General features: G+C 42.7%; 1 protein-coding gene across 1 annotated transcript in view; it reads right to left on the bottom strand.

Annotated features, from left to right (window-relative positions):
• The window catches only part of ARID5B (AT rich interactive domain 5B (MRF1-like)), a 103936-nt gene that overhangs the window by 76833 nt on the left and 13819 nt on the right, over positions 1–13284 (bottom strand). The gene's annotated exons all lie outside the window — the stretch shown is intronic.

A 13284-nucleotide genomic window follows, 5' to 3' on the forward strand; every position in this document is an offset into this window, starting at 1 on the left:
GGAACACGGCTGAAGAACTACAGTCAGTGATTTGGATCTGAGTTTTTCTAGTCTTGCTTAAAAGGGACAAAACCAAGTATGTTGATCGATGACTGACAGTATGTCCACATAATCAAATCTTCCATAATATTTATCTTGTTAAATCACTTTGAATTTGAATTGTAAATCCAATTTTTGAAGAAGACGAAAGAAATTTAATACTGAAAAACTTTCCAACCAGGCATTCAACATCCTTTTTCAGACCCTAATCCAATATTCAGCTCCTCATAACTACAGCTTCTACCCTGTACTCTCAGGATCCTCCTGGGCCTTAGGAAGTGAGTTTATGAGGTGTTTCCGGACTCCAAAGCAGAGTGACTGACAATCGTCATCTCTAGCTTTTATATAACCATTCCATGCACAGGCATCAAACTGCTTTACGGAGAAGAGTAAAAATTATTATCCCCATTGCACATAGAGCAACTGAGACAGAGGGAGCTTAAAGGATTTATTCTACAGCATCAAGCAACTTAGAGAGCAAGGCAGAGAGCAAACGGGCCTTAGCAGGGGCATTTCTGGGTAAGCGAGAGTTTCCTAACTCTCCTCCAAAGGGAAGTGGCCACCTCTGGCCACGCCAGCCAGCCTGCCTGCCTACACGCACCAGGTGAGGGGCTCCAAGTTGGGGCTTTTCTCCCATCCCAAACGTTCTCCCAGTCCCTCATGATCCCAATCACTCTTTCATTTTCTTTAGCTGCTGCCCGGCTGGGACTACCTTCCCCCTTCACGGAGGGCTGGCAAAGCAGCAGTTCGCTCTCCCACCGAATGGCAGGTGACTGCTGTGTCGGCAGCTGGAGGAGCGTGAGAAAAGTGAGCCGATGCTGGGGATGTGCCCACGGTCAGAGATGGCTGTGAAATCACCTCCCTGACTCCCCAAACTTCCTTCTCTCCTTACTCCTCAGGTCACAGGCATGGGCCAGCCCACAGCCAAACAGCCATGGATAGCGACAGAAAACCACTCTGATATGAAAGGTTTCTAAACTGCCCTATTAGCGTTCTCAAGCAGATGGAGATGGGGGGGGCGGGGGGGGAGGGGGAGACTGACTGCAGAAAAGGAGCACATGCTGCCTGTCCTCTTGAATGTTCTGGGTCATGCGGACCATTCAGGTTGGATGTGCATCAGCTTTAAAACAAGTATTTATCCTGGTTGTCGTGGTTACTGATAAGCAGCTTCAATTCTGTTGATAACAAAAAGAAGAAAGAATTAAAAAGGGGGGGGGGGCTGAAAACATAATTTGGTAATATGGCAAAGCCAAGAAGAACAATTAAATCACATTAAACAAGGCAATTGTTCTGTAAATGGCTGTGCCTCTGTATTTGCTTTTAAATCATCTAAAGCTCTAACATGGCAGCTGCTTCAGTTTTAACAAACAAACAGTAAAAATCCCTTTTAATAACGAAAGGAAATAATGATATACTTCGCTTTAGTTGAATTCAAACATAATTTAATTTTTTCCTGAGGTGAGATTTGCACAGGGAACAACCAGATAATAAGTGTTATCATTCTCAAAGACAAAACTGAACCAGCACTTTGCAATTCAAAGTGCTATTTAATGCACCGTTTTCAGCATCCTCTGAACACCATCCAGCGTACCACTGAACTACGCTTCAGTACTTACACATAGAGCCTGGTCCTGCAAATACTTGAGCACGGGAGTTATGCTACAAACAAAACTACTTCCACTGCTGCTCTGGCTGAAGCTACACATTCCCTAAAGCACCTCCCTGAGGGGGTCACATCCAGTAACTTTTCCTACAGCTCCTCCTCATCATTTTTAGTATTACTATTACTATGATTCTGTGTCTTGGTCTCCCTTTCTTCTGAAGTGTAGCACTGCAGAGAGCAAGAACTGCAGAATGAAAAACTGTCCTAGAGGAAAACACCACTAGAGCCACTGGCAACAGAGGTGACACATTTTTACAGCAATGGCAATTAACCAGTGGAACAACGAGCTCAAGGATGTAACAGGTTCTCCAATCTAGTGCTCAAGACTGTATCTTTTATTTTCCTGAACATATTATCTAGTCTGATGAGTTTTAAACTGCCCTGTGTGCTGAAGAGGTCCATAATTGGTTGGTAAAACTTTAAGGCACGAAACACTGAAATTTAAAAAAAAGAAGAAAAAGAAAAAAGGAAATCCGCCACTGAGAGCTAAACTGAGTTACTAGGCTTAGTATCAGAGTAAGTGGGTCTCTTGTCTCCTTTCTCTTCCACCTCCGCACACCATTCAGACACAAACGAGAGAGATGCACATGCAGCCTTACTTATAAGGGACTCTTACACCACCCCTTCCACAGGGCGGAATCAAGCACCTTCTATTTTCCATTGTCCCCAAAAGTATGAGTCAAAAGCCTTATCTCGGTGTTTCACACAGGGCCCTCTCACTATCATTCTGAAAATTCGGAGGAACTGCGCCCTCCTCGAAATAGCAACGGCAGAAGCTGCCGGCCCCAGCGCTGTGACTTGGGGGTGGAGGGTGGAAATGGTCCAGTGATTTAAACAGTGAAGCTCCGCTTTTGACATTTATGCCCTCTTTGAAACCCTTAATGAAGTAACAACCCCGTTAATTCTTGCGGGGTATTTAGAACACATAAAAATTGCATTATCTACTATTTACAATTTACTACACACAAGCAGTATCCGGCTCTATATAAAAATAACAGACTCGCTTGAACCCTCCGCTCCCTAACCATACTGCTGATTTCTTTGACACATGGAGTAGCAAGAATAATTACATTTTACTGAGTGGGTCTCATTACACTGATTTAAGCAAGATTTCGAAAGCTGCAAAAATATGCTTTTCAATTTCATTTGTTTCTAGCAATTCACTCTGAAGACGCTTAGTAAAACCTTCAGAAATCATCATCAATACGTACAAAAATTGTACCCCTCTCATGTGGACATTTGACAGAGGGATAATAGGTCTAGAGACACCACAGTCAGATGTTGCTTTTCTATTTAATGTTTCCTTCTGTGCCAAACATAATATAACAGACAAGTGTTAGAGAGACATGCAGGGGGGAGCCTGAATAGTGAGCTTTAAAAGAGGTCCTTAATAGAGAGGCTGTATGCTTAGTCTTCAACAACATTCAGTGGCAATTTATTTGCAGCCATTTTCTCATGTAACCTTTCTCACGGGAGCAGGTAAGATAGAGCACAAGACAATTTGTCAACTGCCAGATACGAACAAAAGAAACCATTTTTAATAAGCTTCAGCAGCCCCTTCTATTTGTTTTGCAACATGTTAATAACATTTTTGGAAGCCAATCAAAGACAAGAAGAGAAAAAGAAGTCAAGCTGGGAAACAAAAACCACAGCTGAAGAATTTTACAGATAAACTTATGTTATCATCTGCAGTGTAATAATGCTTAAATCCAGGACTGAGCACAGAACTAGAATTAGCATGACACCATTTCTTTAGAGAAAAAAATAATGGCAATTACAAAAATGTTGGCATCGCATTTTTTTCCCCATAATTTGCTGTCTTTTATCTCATCCCAATGTAGAACATACCTGTGCCCCAACACAGCCCTCCTTCCTGGTGACAAGGTAAAATTCAGTCTGAGGACTATCATGACAAAAGGCCACTTGGGAGTTGCCAAACTCCAGGCCACCACCCCAACTCCCCTGCACCACACTCCTATAGCTCCTTAGGGAGACTCCCGTCCTAACTGAACTTCTCGTGTTGCATCAAGTAACCCCAAATCGTTGCTCTGAAAACCCCCCGAAATGTAGCTTCAAGAGCTGTTACAGATAGATGAGTAAGCCGGCAGTTGCTCATTTAATCCAGTTTTGCATCACAACAAAGTGGACTCGAGCTGAAGAGGAGTAATAGAAGAAGGTGTATATGAAAATGGAGTTAATGTACTCCACCGTCCAGGATATGAGAACCAAAACCTGAATGATAATGCAGGACAACACCAAAGAAACCAATTGCGCAGAAATTCCTACGTGACCAAGGTCATATCATTAGGCCTTTCTGTGGCACAGCCTCCTTTCTGTGGAAAAGGAATTAGTTGTAGGCGTGTGAGAGCTTGTGGGGCTTGTGCTTCTCATCCCTTTTCCTTCCTGCAGGCACAAGAGGAGGTGCAGAGAGCTTCCTCAAAATGGTATCTACCGATACTTGTGCCAGAAAGGTTTCTGCAGGGCTGAGGTTCAATATTAGACCAAATGCTCATTATTAGCCCTCAGTGCCATTGCTAACAGAAGCATCTTCCGGTACCGAAGAAAAGTCAGAGTACCCATCCAAGGAGGCATCAAAAACGCAGCAACGTACGCCGAAAAAGTCTGATGAAGTGTTATGCAATTCCATTAATGTTATTAAAACGCAGAAAATTCCCTTGGAAAATTTCACACGGGCTTTCCCGTCTTGTTGCGTCATGATCTGAGAGACATATGACGAGCAAATGGAGAGAAATAAAGCTGTTCTCCAGTCAGTTTGGACCAAGTCCTTACCTCACTGGTAGAAAGACCAGGCTTGTGGGCTTCAGTGAGAACAGGGCTGGGTCCTTTGAACTAGATTATCATGGCACCTTTAAGAAAGGCACAAAAGTATATGGTGAGAGAGGATGCACCAGAGAACTGAAGTGCTGCTGGGGAGACAACAACCCTCCTCGTCAGGATGATGAAAAGACTCCCAGCCTTCAGTAGACACACACCTGCAGAGTTTAATAATCTATCCCCAAAATTATATTTTTGCCTTCTAAGGACTTTGCAGAGGAGTCTTTTACTCGGTGAAGGGGAAAGCATTTGCTCTTCAAGAAAGAGGAAGGGCCTTTTGAATAGAAAGAGCACCCAGCCCAACACTCCTTCTGAGAACTAATACGGGATTTCTCTTCTTCTTTTCCAGGACCAGGAAACCATTCCTGGAGAAGAGGAAAAGCTGTGCTACCTGAATTATCTGAAAAGGCCTCAGGTGGAGGCAGGGTGAGAAAGGATTTCAGGACAAGTTATGCCTATGAGCTGAGGAGAACAAGCAAGTATCCTCCCACTCTTTTCTCTAAGCAAACTCTCTTTCCAAGTTTTCAGCAAGAGCGTCAATCTCCAGTGAACCTGCCCAGGAAGGGCCCAGCAGAGCACTGCCAATCTTCCAGAAAACACCAGGCTGGCTCCTGATGGGCTTCAGTCCGACACCCAGCAGAGAGGAAGGCTCCCAAGTAGAAAACAATCCTAACATACTATCTACTAGTCTGGAGTGTGCTTTAATAACAGGTAGCACTGTCTATTTCAAAGCACTTGATGGATGATAACTAGTCCTCAGGGCATTCCTATGAGGCAGGTACACAGATAAGTATTATTTCCCCTGTTTTACATATGAAATAACCTCATCAGAGATGTTCTGACTTGCTTAAGGCCACCAAATGAGTCACTGAGCTCAGCTCTCAGCAGGTCCTGGCTCCCAGACCTGTGCTCAGGCCTCTCAGCCATACCTCTTTCACAAGTGCAAAATCTTCATTTCAAACGTGGAGGGAGAGAGGAAAGAAGATCAAGGAGGGGTGATAACACTGGGAAAAAATACTCTCTGGGAAAGGAGCTTCCAGAAGAATGACACAACAGAGCCTTGTATCTACTGAATGCTAGATACCAAATCTAGGACAAGGAGAGAGCTGAAAAACACGCTGATAAAAAAACTGTAAAAGTTTTTGTTAGGGATTCTCTTCAAGCAATCACAGCTATTTAGTGTGATTTGTAATCACTGCTCATGTCCGTTTTAGATTCTTAACTCCTAGCATGGCCACGAGTGTTAAAGAATGTGTAAGGGCAGCAGGCAGCAGCCCTGGAAGCATCTGTGCTTAGTACATACGTGTAAGTTATGTGCCTACACCCACAAAGTTACACTAGAGGTGGTGGTGTTCCACGCTCGAGACCTTTATGACTTTAGATACCACACTGCCCTGGTAGGCAGGAACACATAAACGACGGATTTTCTTTTTCTCTAGGAAAGAGCAACAAACAGTTTCAGCCACCATTCATGAACAGCCAGAACTCGTAAGACACCAGATATTAAATGGCAGACAGGAGATATTAAAAGGCACAGGCTGCCCCAAACGAACAGCATGCTGTATCTCCCACTACTTAGTCCTCTCAACTAGTGCAGAGTGAGCTGGGCAGATTGTGCCCTTTGAAGACTCCAAATCTAATATGTACGTTTTTCACATTCCTGAACTCGCCTCTCAGTGCCACCTTCCCTTTCAGCCTGCAGGCCCCCATCCTGCTGACTCCTCGTGCTCCCCGTGACCACACTGTGTCCCGGTGCCTCCAGGCTTGTCCCCTCCAGCCACAGACACCCAGGATCAGCTGCATCAGCTGGTGCAAAAAATAATCTCCATTTTTGGTTCTATAGGATTCGAGGACCAATCTCCAGCAACCACAGGCTATGCAAAACATTACTCATTTTCAGAGGGAAAAAAATTATCTAAGCAGTGCATTATCAATCTCAAATGGTGATGTTTAAGCACGTTTGATGAACTATATGCAGCATGATACAGCTGCTTTGCATTTTGATTCCTTTATTTATAGACCACAGCAAATTAATAACTCAAAAATGTTGTTTCAGCAAAGTAACGGACACACAATAAAACTATTCATTTCCTCAAAGGTCACTCTAGGAGAAGCATACATTGTTTAGAAGCTTACCAACAATGCTATTGTTCCAAAGAAAAGTGAAAATATATAATGAGCAGTTAGTGCCTGTATCTGCATAGGAGACCCTAAGCTAATTTAAAGTTCAATCTTAAGGCAATCAATCATACTCTAAAATTACTTCATTTTCCAAACTGTTTACACTTTTTAAGTTACAAATCCACTTTCTGCTATTTCAACTCACGATTTACTGCTTCAGATTTAGCCTGCCTTGGCTTGCTGCCAAACTCTAGTCATGAGGGAGCTAATGATCTGAACAGATCAGTGTTTTATAATGGAGAAAAGCGCATGTAAATTTCCAGCATGTCTGCAAGTAATCAAGGCATGGTGACTATAAATGAGGCAGCCTCACATTTATTTTAGGAGAAATATCTTGAAGTCCCACTTTTTATCCAGGCCAACAACAACAGCAAAAAAATTAAAAAAAAACCCCACAGCGCAAAATAAAAAAATCCTTTTTAAAAGGTACTCCAAGATTATTCCAAATGATTCTAAATGAAACTGCTAGGCAAACAATATGTTAAAGAACAGTACAATAGCTAATTTCCTTTAGCGTTTCTATCTCAATCAGATCGTATCCTTATCATGGCAAGCTGGAACATTAAACTCTCTAGTTCATGGAATCAAAACACAAGAGTGCTTCATATTACATTATAGGAAAATGAGCCATTCCCTACAAACAAGGTCAGATTTCTGGAATGCCAAAGGTCTACATTTAAACAGAGCTGGGAGGAGGGGAGGCTTTGCCCACTCCACTCTCTAAAAAGCAGTGGGAAACTAGACCAGCAATTTAAATTTGTTTTAATAGCCAAAATGGTAGAAGGAGAGCAAGAAGTCTCTTGGGAGACGATACTTAAGTATGATCTTTATTGTTTCATTACAGTGGCATAGTCAAATAATGACTTTGTGTTACTGTACAAATAATGCTGGATCCTCATTTTCTAGCGGAAATAATTACTCTATTTTATCATTTTCTGCTTCTATCAACTTACAACCCCCTCCCCGCGTAGGCAATGGGTTATGGTAGGTTTGGGGCTGGACTGAGAAAAGTTTCAGACTTTCTCCTGTTTTAAAAGCCCGTATTGAGGAGGCATATTCTGACCCCCAAGTGGCTTTAAGAATGGAGCTATAAATATTCTTGTGTTGTACTTCATGAAATTCAATCCATCATGATGAATATTTCTGTTATAACATTATTACATGCCTAAACTCAATTGTATAATTGGATCGGACCAGAAACAATAAGCTGGCATTGCTTTGCTACGGCATACTACAGGTTTAAAATACCTGTAATCATAAATCAAGGTAATTATTCGAAGTTCTGTCACAAAGCAGAGCAGGAAAAGAAAAATTAAAATAAACTAGCTGGTAAAGAATCTCATTTTCCTTTCTAGAGACTAGAAAGCTTTTACCAGCTTTGAGCTTCACCATCACTACGGCTGGGAAAGTCTTTCTCCTTTCTAGGTTGCCTCGACAGGCACCTCCTCCAGAAAGATTTTCCTTCCTTACAGCTTTCCAACGCAACCGGCAAGGCTGCACGGAGGAATCCCGCTACACGGTGGCATGAGAGATGCATCTGCACCATTGCCATTGAGACCAGGTCAACGGGGGGAGCCAGGGCTGGAAGAAACAAAGCCAGTTGAGCCCCCCGCAGCCAGCTAAACAAAAAAAAAGGTAGAGCAGCCGAGTAGTGGCCAACACTGCCAGGGCAGCCAGTCATGCTAAAAGCCCCAGAGGGAGATCACTGAAGTCCTTCCTTGTAGTGGGAATAGAGTCAACTGAGCATTTTTTTTGTCCCAGCTTGTGAAATGTTTTGCTGTTCGTGCACACAAAATAATTTCCTAACTTCTCCCTGACCTCTCTGCACTTCTCACCTCACCACGGTCAGGATCAAAACTAACTGACCCTTTCTTGCTCTATTTTCTGTCTCCATGACATATAAGCGAGAACTGCAGGGCTGCTTTGATGGACAGACCTTGGATTCGAAGGGGGTTTGCTGCCTCTTGGTTTATTTTTAATTACTGCTAAGCAACCACCACCAGGGCTGGCCCTCGGGAGACCATCGCCCAGCGAGGCAGAGGACAGAGCAGAGGTGAGCACTTGTGCCCTCCAGTGCCTCCCCGCAGCCTCCGAAAACACCACGGGAGGGGCTGCATGGTGTTACTGTAAGAGGCAAAGCAGGGATTGTGTCTGAGGCATTTCCTCCCTCCCCTCACCTATGGTTACGCATCACTTCTCCGAATCTCATCCCCACCTACCTTCCAGCTATGCAGAGCTCCGTGCTCACTGGGGGCACTGGGCTATAGCACGGCTGAAGTTAATATTAAAACACGGATTCCTCCTACAGCGTCACTGAAAAAAACCCCCACCACACTGCACTCACAAGGACGGAGATCTCCAAGAACCTCTTGTTCTGCTTTTCTTGCTCTTATTACAGTTGGCATTTTTTTAAAAATCTCTTTCTCCCTTCTTTCTCTTTTGATCTTTGTAGGTGTCAAGTAATGTAATTTACTTCTTCTGACACTAGGACGAAGCATATTAAGTCTTCCATAAAGATATCCTTTTGGCCAGGTGCTTTATGGGTAGCAATATACACAGTTGTGCACATACACACATACATACACACATATTTGCAGTTTCACTATAGCCGACTACATGTATATATATACAGAATAAATTATAAAATTACTGTAACATGATTAAACCCCTTATTTTCTCAAATTCTCAACTTCTACTCTGACACACTGTGACATCATAAACTGGAGGAGTAGCTGAAAAAAATGTAAGACCTGAATTTCCTCGGTCAAAGTGTGAGAGGAAGAAATCCCTCTTCTCTTTCAGTACATCTAAAAGAGAAAAAAGGATGAACAAACAAATTTGGGGAGGAAGCAAGCCAGCAAAATTTTCTAAAAGATAAAAACAAGTATAAATAAAAAGAGGAGATATAAATAGGTGATGTGAACAATTCTTGAGAACAAAAAAGCATTTGATATCATCAGAGTTGGTGTCACAGGATGGCTATTAACCAGCATAAACATTCATTTTCATCCCCACTGAGTCACCCAGAAAAGCTGGCTCTCAAATAAGGAGGCTGATGGAGCCCGAGATCCAGTTCTACTTTTCTTTACTGCAACTTGGAACTGTTGCACAATTACGATACAGAATGTCAGGATATGATAAACAGAACTGAAAAAGGGAAAGAAAACAATTTTTTCCCCTACAAGTCAGGTTCAGTGCTTTTGCCTATTAAAGTAACCAAATATGTTTCTCTCTGAAATCAAAGCCAAAAGGCAGCATGCCAGGCACAGTTAAGAGATAAATCAGTGTTCCCGAAGGGCGGGCTTTTTTGTTTTGGGGGGTTTCTGTCTGACAACAATCTTGCAGTGAGCAAACAGAACACCCACCATACATCTTGTCAATCTACTTACATGAAACGAGGAAGGAAACGTGAATACTTTTGAAGATCTAGGCACTGTTTGGAAAAACTTTGTGTTCTAACCTCCCTGTCAAAGGTCATGGTTTTCATAACTACGAGGTCTGCAGCTATTGTAAAACCTACTACATATAACATGTAATTGCAGTTAATTTATCACTAAGGCCATTATATACTAGCTGGGAGTTTGTAAACAAGAATGAATCACAGGTTTCATTTTTGTGTCCCTTTCAAACTGGAAGACCTAACAGTTTCCTTTTCCAACACACAAAATAGTATTTCTTCTATAAACCTACTCGGGTCTCCTTGCCAGCAGTTTCCATTTAATTAAACTGACAGCAAAACAGGGCCCTTGCTAATGTGATCCAGACCAGTTTGCCTTCAATGTAAATTCTCAGGCATGAAATTACATCTGAAACAGACACAATAATCCCTCTATATCTTAGTCATAAGTTTAATCTATACTAAAATAACATTTTCTTTGTCTATGTTGAAGTCTGTTTTAGAATTCAGCGATCTTTTCTTCTTTTCCCAGTTGAAGTTCAGGGAATTATTCAACTTCCATTCACCTTACAGTCAATTCAGAATTTTCTTCTTCTCTGTAATTTATACATTCATTGTTGGTTTCTAGGTCACGGGCAGCAAAATGATCTCGCATGTGAGAAACCAGATTCGAGACCTACTTCAAACTTTCACTTTCTGGAAACAAAACAGGCTGGTAGCCCTGGTCCACAGCTACTTAAGGCAATCTAACTTGCCTAAGGTAACCACCTGATCCTTCATACAGATCCTCTGGTCAACTAGCTGTCAAGAAGAAAACTGATGAGATTTATAGGTACCTTCAATAAAATGAAGGCGCGTTTGTTTGTTTAATGACCTGTAACATTTCACTCTCCTCTACTCATTCTTGTCAGCAATCAACTAATTCCTGCACTAATTCCTACAAGGACAGAATATGCAAAAGAAGAGTTACTTATTGCACAGTAACCACGATGTTCATGAGGAGCAACTCAATAAATTGCAGGGTGCATTTCTGCCAGGTGCAAGTGAGATGGGAATTTCTGAGAGATGCAAAGTACTTTGCTCCTGGCCCGCAGGCTGACTCCTCCTGCACCAGCACCAGAGTAAGACTGGGGATGCCACAGCTATGCTGCAATTCAAACCCGCAACGTCAAAGTGCTCTGAAAAACAGGGAGGGATGATATCAAGAGAGTTAGAACTGGAAAAGCCACAATTAGGGGAAGGGAAATAATCAGTATTTTCTGACTCAAGCTCGTGTGTGCCAGAGCAAGGTCCTCCCTGTGACTGCCAAGTCACACCTTTCCACTTGATAGGACAAAGAAACTTTATCTCTGCCGGTTAAGCAGTGATTGGAAAAAAGCTCTCTCAAACTCACAACTTCGCAGCCAAGTCCAGGAACAATGCTGCAGAGGCTGCTCTTCTTTGCTGCTCTGTCATTTCCTGGGACTTGAAGAATACATCACCTGAGCGTTCCTGCAGCAGGTCTACAAGCTCAATGGGAATTACACAGCTCTTAGCCAGCAACACATAATGATACACCAGGACATTCGTTTTGAGACACTGTGCAAGGATGTCCTGAGCTTCAGAGTGCCTAACAGTGACTGTCACCTCAGCATTTTGATCCTGGAAAGGAAAATCAAGTCTACTAAGTGCAATTACATCTCCTCTGATGCTACGCATGCAGACAGACTAATTGTTTTAAAAAGAAACCTTAAAGCCATTCTCAAGACAGATTTTAGGTGAAGCTTTAGCACCACCACGTCTTCACAAAAAGCCGTACAGACAAGTTCAGATACAGGTACCTGAAGCTCTCGTCTTCTGGCCAAACCAACAGACAAGGTGCCATAAGAGAAAGAGCTGCAAAGGAACCTGTGAAAAAAATGAAAAGGAGAACCTGCTCCAAGAGCACAGCATCTTCATTATCCTCACTAGATCTGGCCATCTTGCACTGTCAATGTCAAAAACTGCTTCCATTTAAATGAGTAATTCTTCTTTCTTCTTTATGTTCTTTACCTCAACACCTGGATTTTCTGACCCAGAAGGGAGCTGTCAACAGCTGTGAGAACAGTATCCATAAGGTACCCGTTATCCCTACAAGTCGGCAAATAGGGGAAGCGATGGCCGGGATTTTCTATAGCTCTGTTGCTGGCCCCATGACACCTCTGCGTCTTAGGCTGTGATATCGAAACAATTCCTGCACCAAATGAATCAGAGGATTCACTCTGGTATAAATCTGGTCTTAGTGTGCAGGCTGTCACGCACAAGAGGGCTTCTTGGCTTTAAAACCAGCAGTTATTGGCACAGAACCCGTGTCCCTTTGTCACTTCATCTGGTGAAAGGGAATGCACAGGACAAAGAAAGTTGTTGTTGTAGCTATTCCTCCAAAAAGACTCATGTCCTGTTTTGGTTTGGGCAATCCAGCTAGTGCCTGAGAAATGGAGATGGTAGGGAATTCTTACGGATAGCTGAGGCAAATATTTCAAGGAGGCACACACAAAACTCCAGTCCTACATGCGATCCACACAAACACGCTCTGAAGAAAAAGGAGCAACAAAATGGAAACTGCAGTCCCATTTTTTCTGTGGACACCATCCCAGTCTGTCATATCTTGGTAACCTTCAGTGATGAAGATGAAGTGCCCTGTCAGCCACACCCAGCTCAGAGCATTCCTTACACCACCTGTGACCCTCAGGACATCGTGGGACTGGGCCCAAGGACTTCTGTTTCCCAAGAGCTGGAGATGCTATGACTGTAATAAGCACAAGCGACCAAACCACTGTAAAACCAAGAGAAAAGTGAACCACGGAGTATTTTCCAAGTTTCCACTCACTCAACCAAACACTTGCAAATCCTTAGTTACATGCCCAACCAAAAATACCTGCTGCCGCAGACACGTTACATGACTCGAAGTAAGAAACCTAACACATGCCCAGAAAGGCACAAATGATGCTTTTAGACAAATGCACTCAAAATGTTTTCAGAGTCTGGACAAGAAAATTTTCAAGTGCTTTTGCCACAATTTTCCTCCTTAAATAACTTCAATTGCCATTGCTGCCCTAAAAAGTAGAAACTGAAGTGCTTATTTAAGAAAACCAGCCATACACTAAGTAGCCTGGGGGGGGGGGGGAAACAAAAAAAAAAATAAATCATA

This window comes from Apaloderma vittatum, unplaced genomic scaffold (assembly GCF_000703405.1).
Source record: "Apaloderma vittatum isolate BGI_N311 unplaced genomic scaffold, ASM70340v1 scaffold20282, whole genome shotgun sequence".
Taxonomy (NCBI): domain Eukaryota; kingdom Metazoa; phylum Chordata; class Aves; order Trogoniformes; family Trogonidae; genus Apaloderma; species Apaloderma vittatum.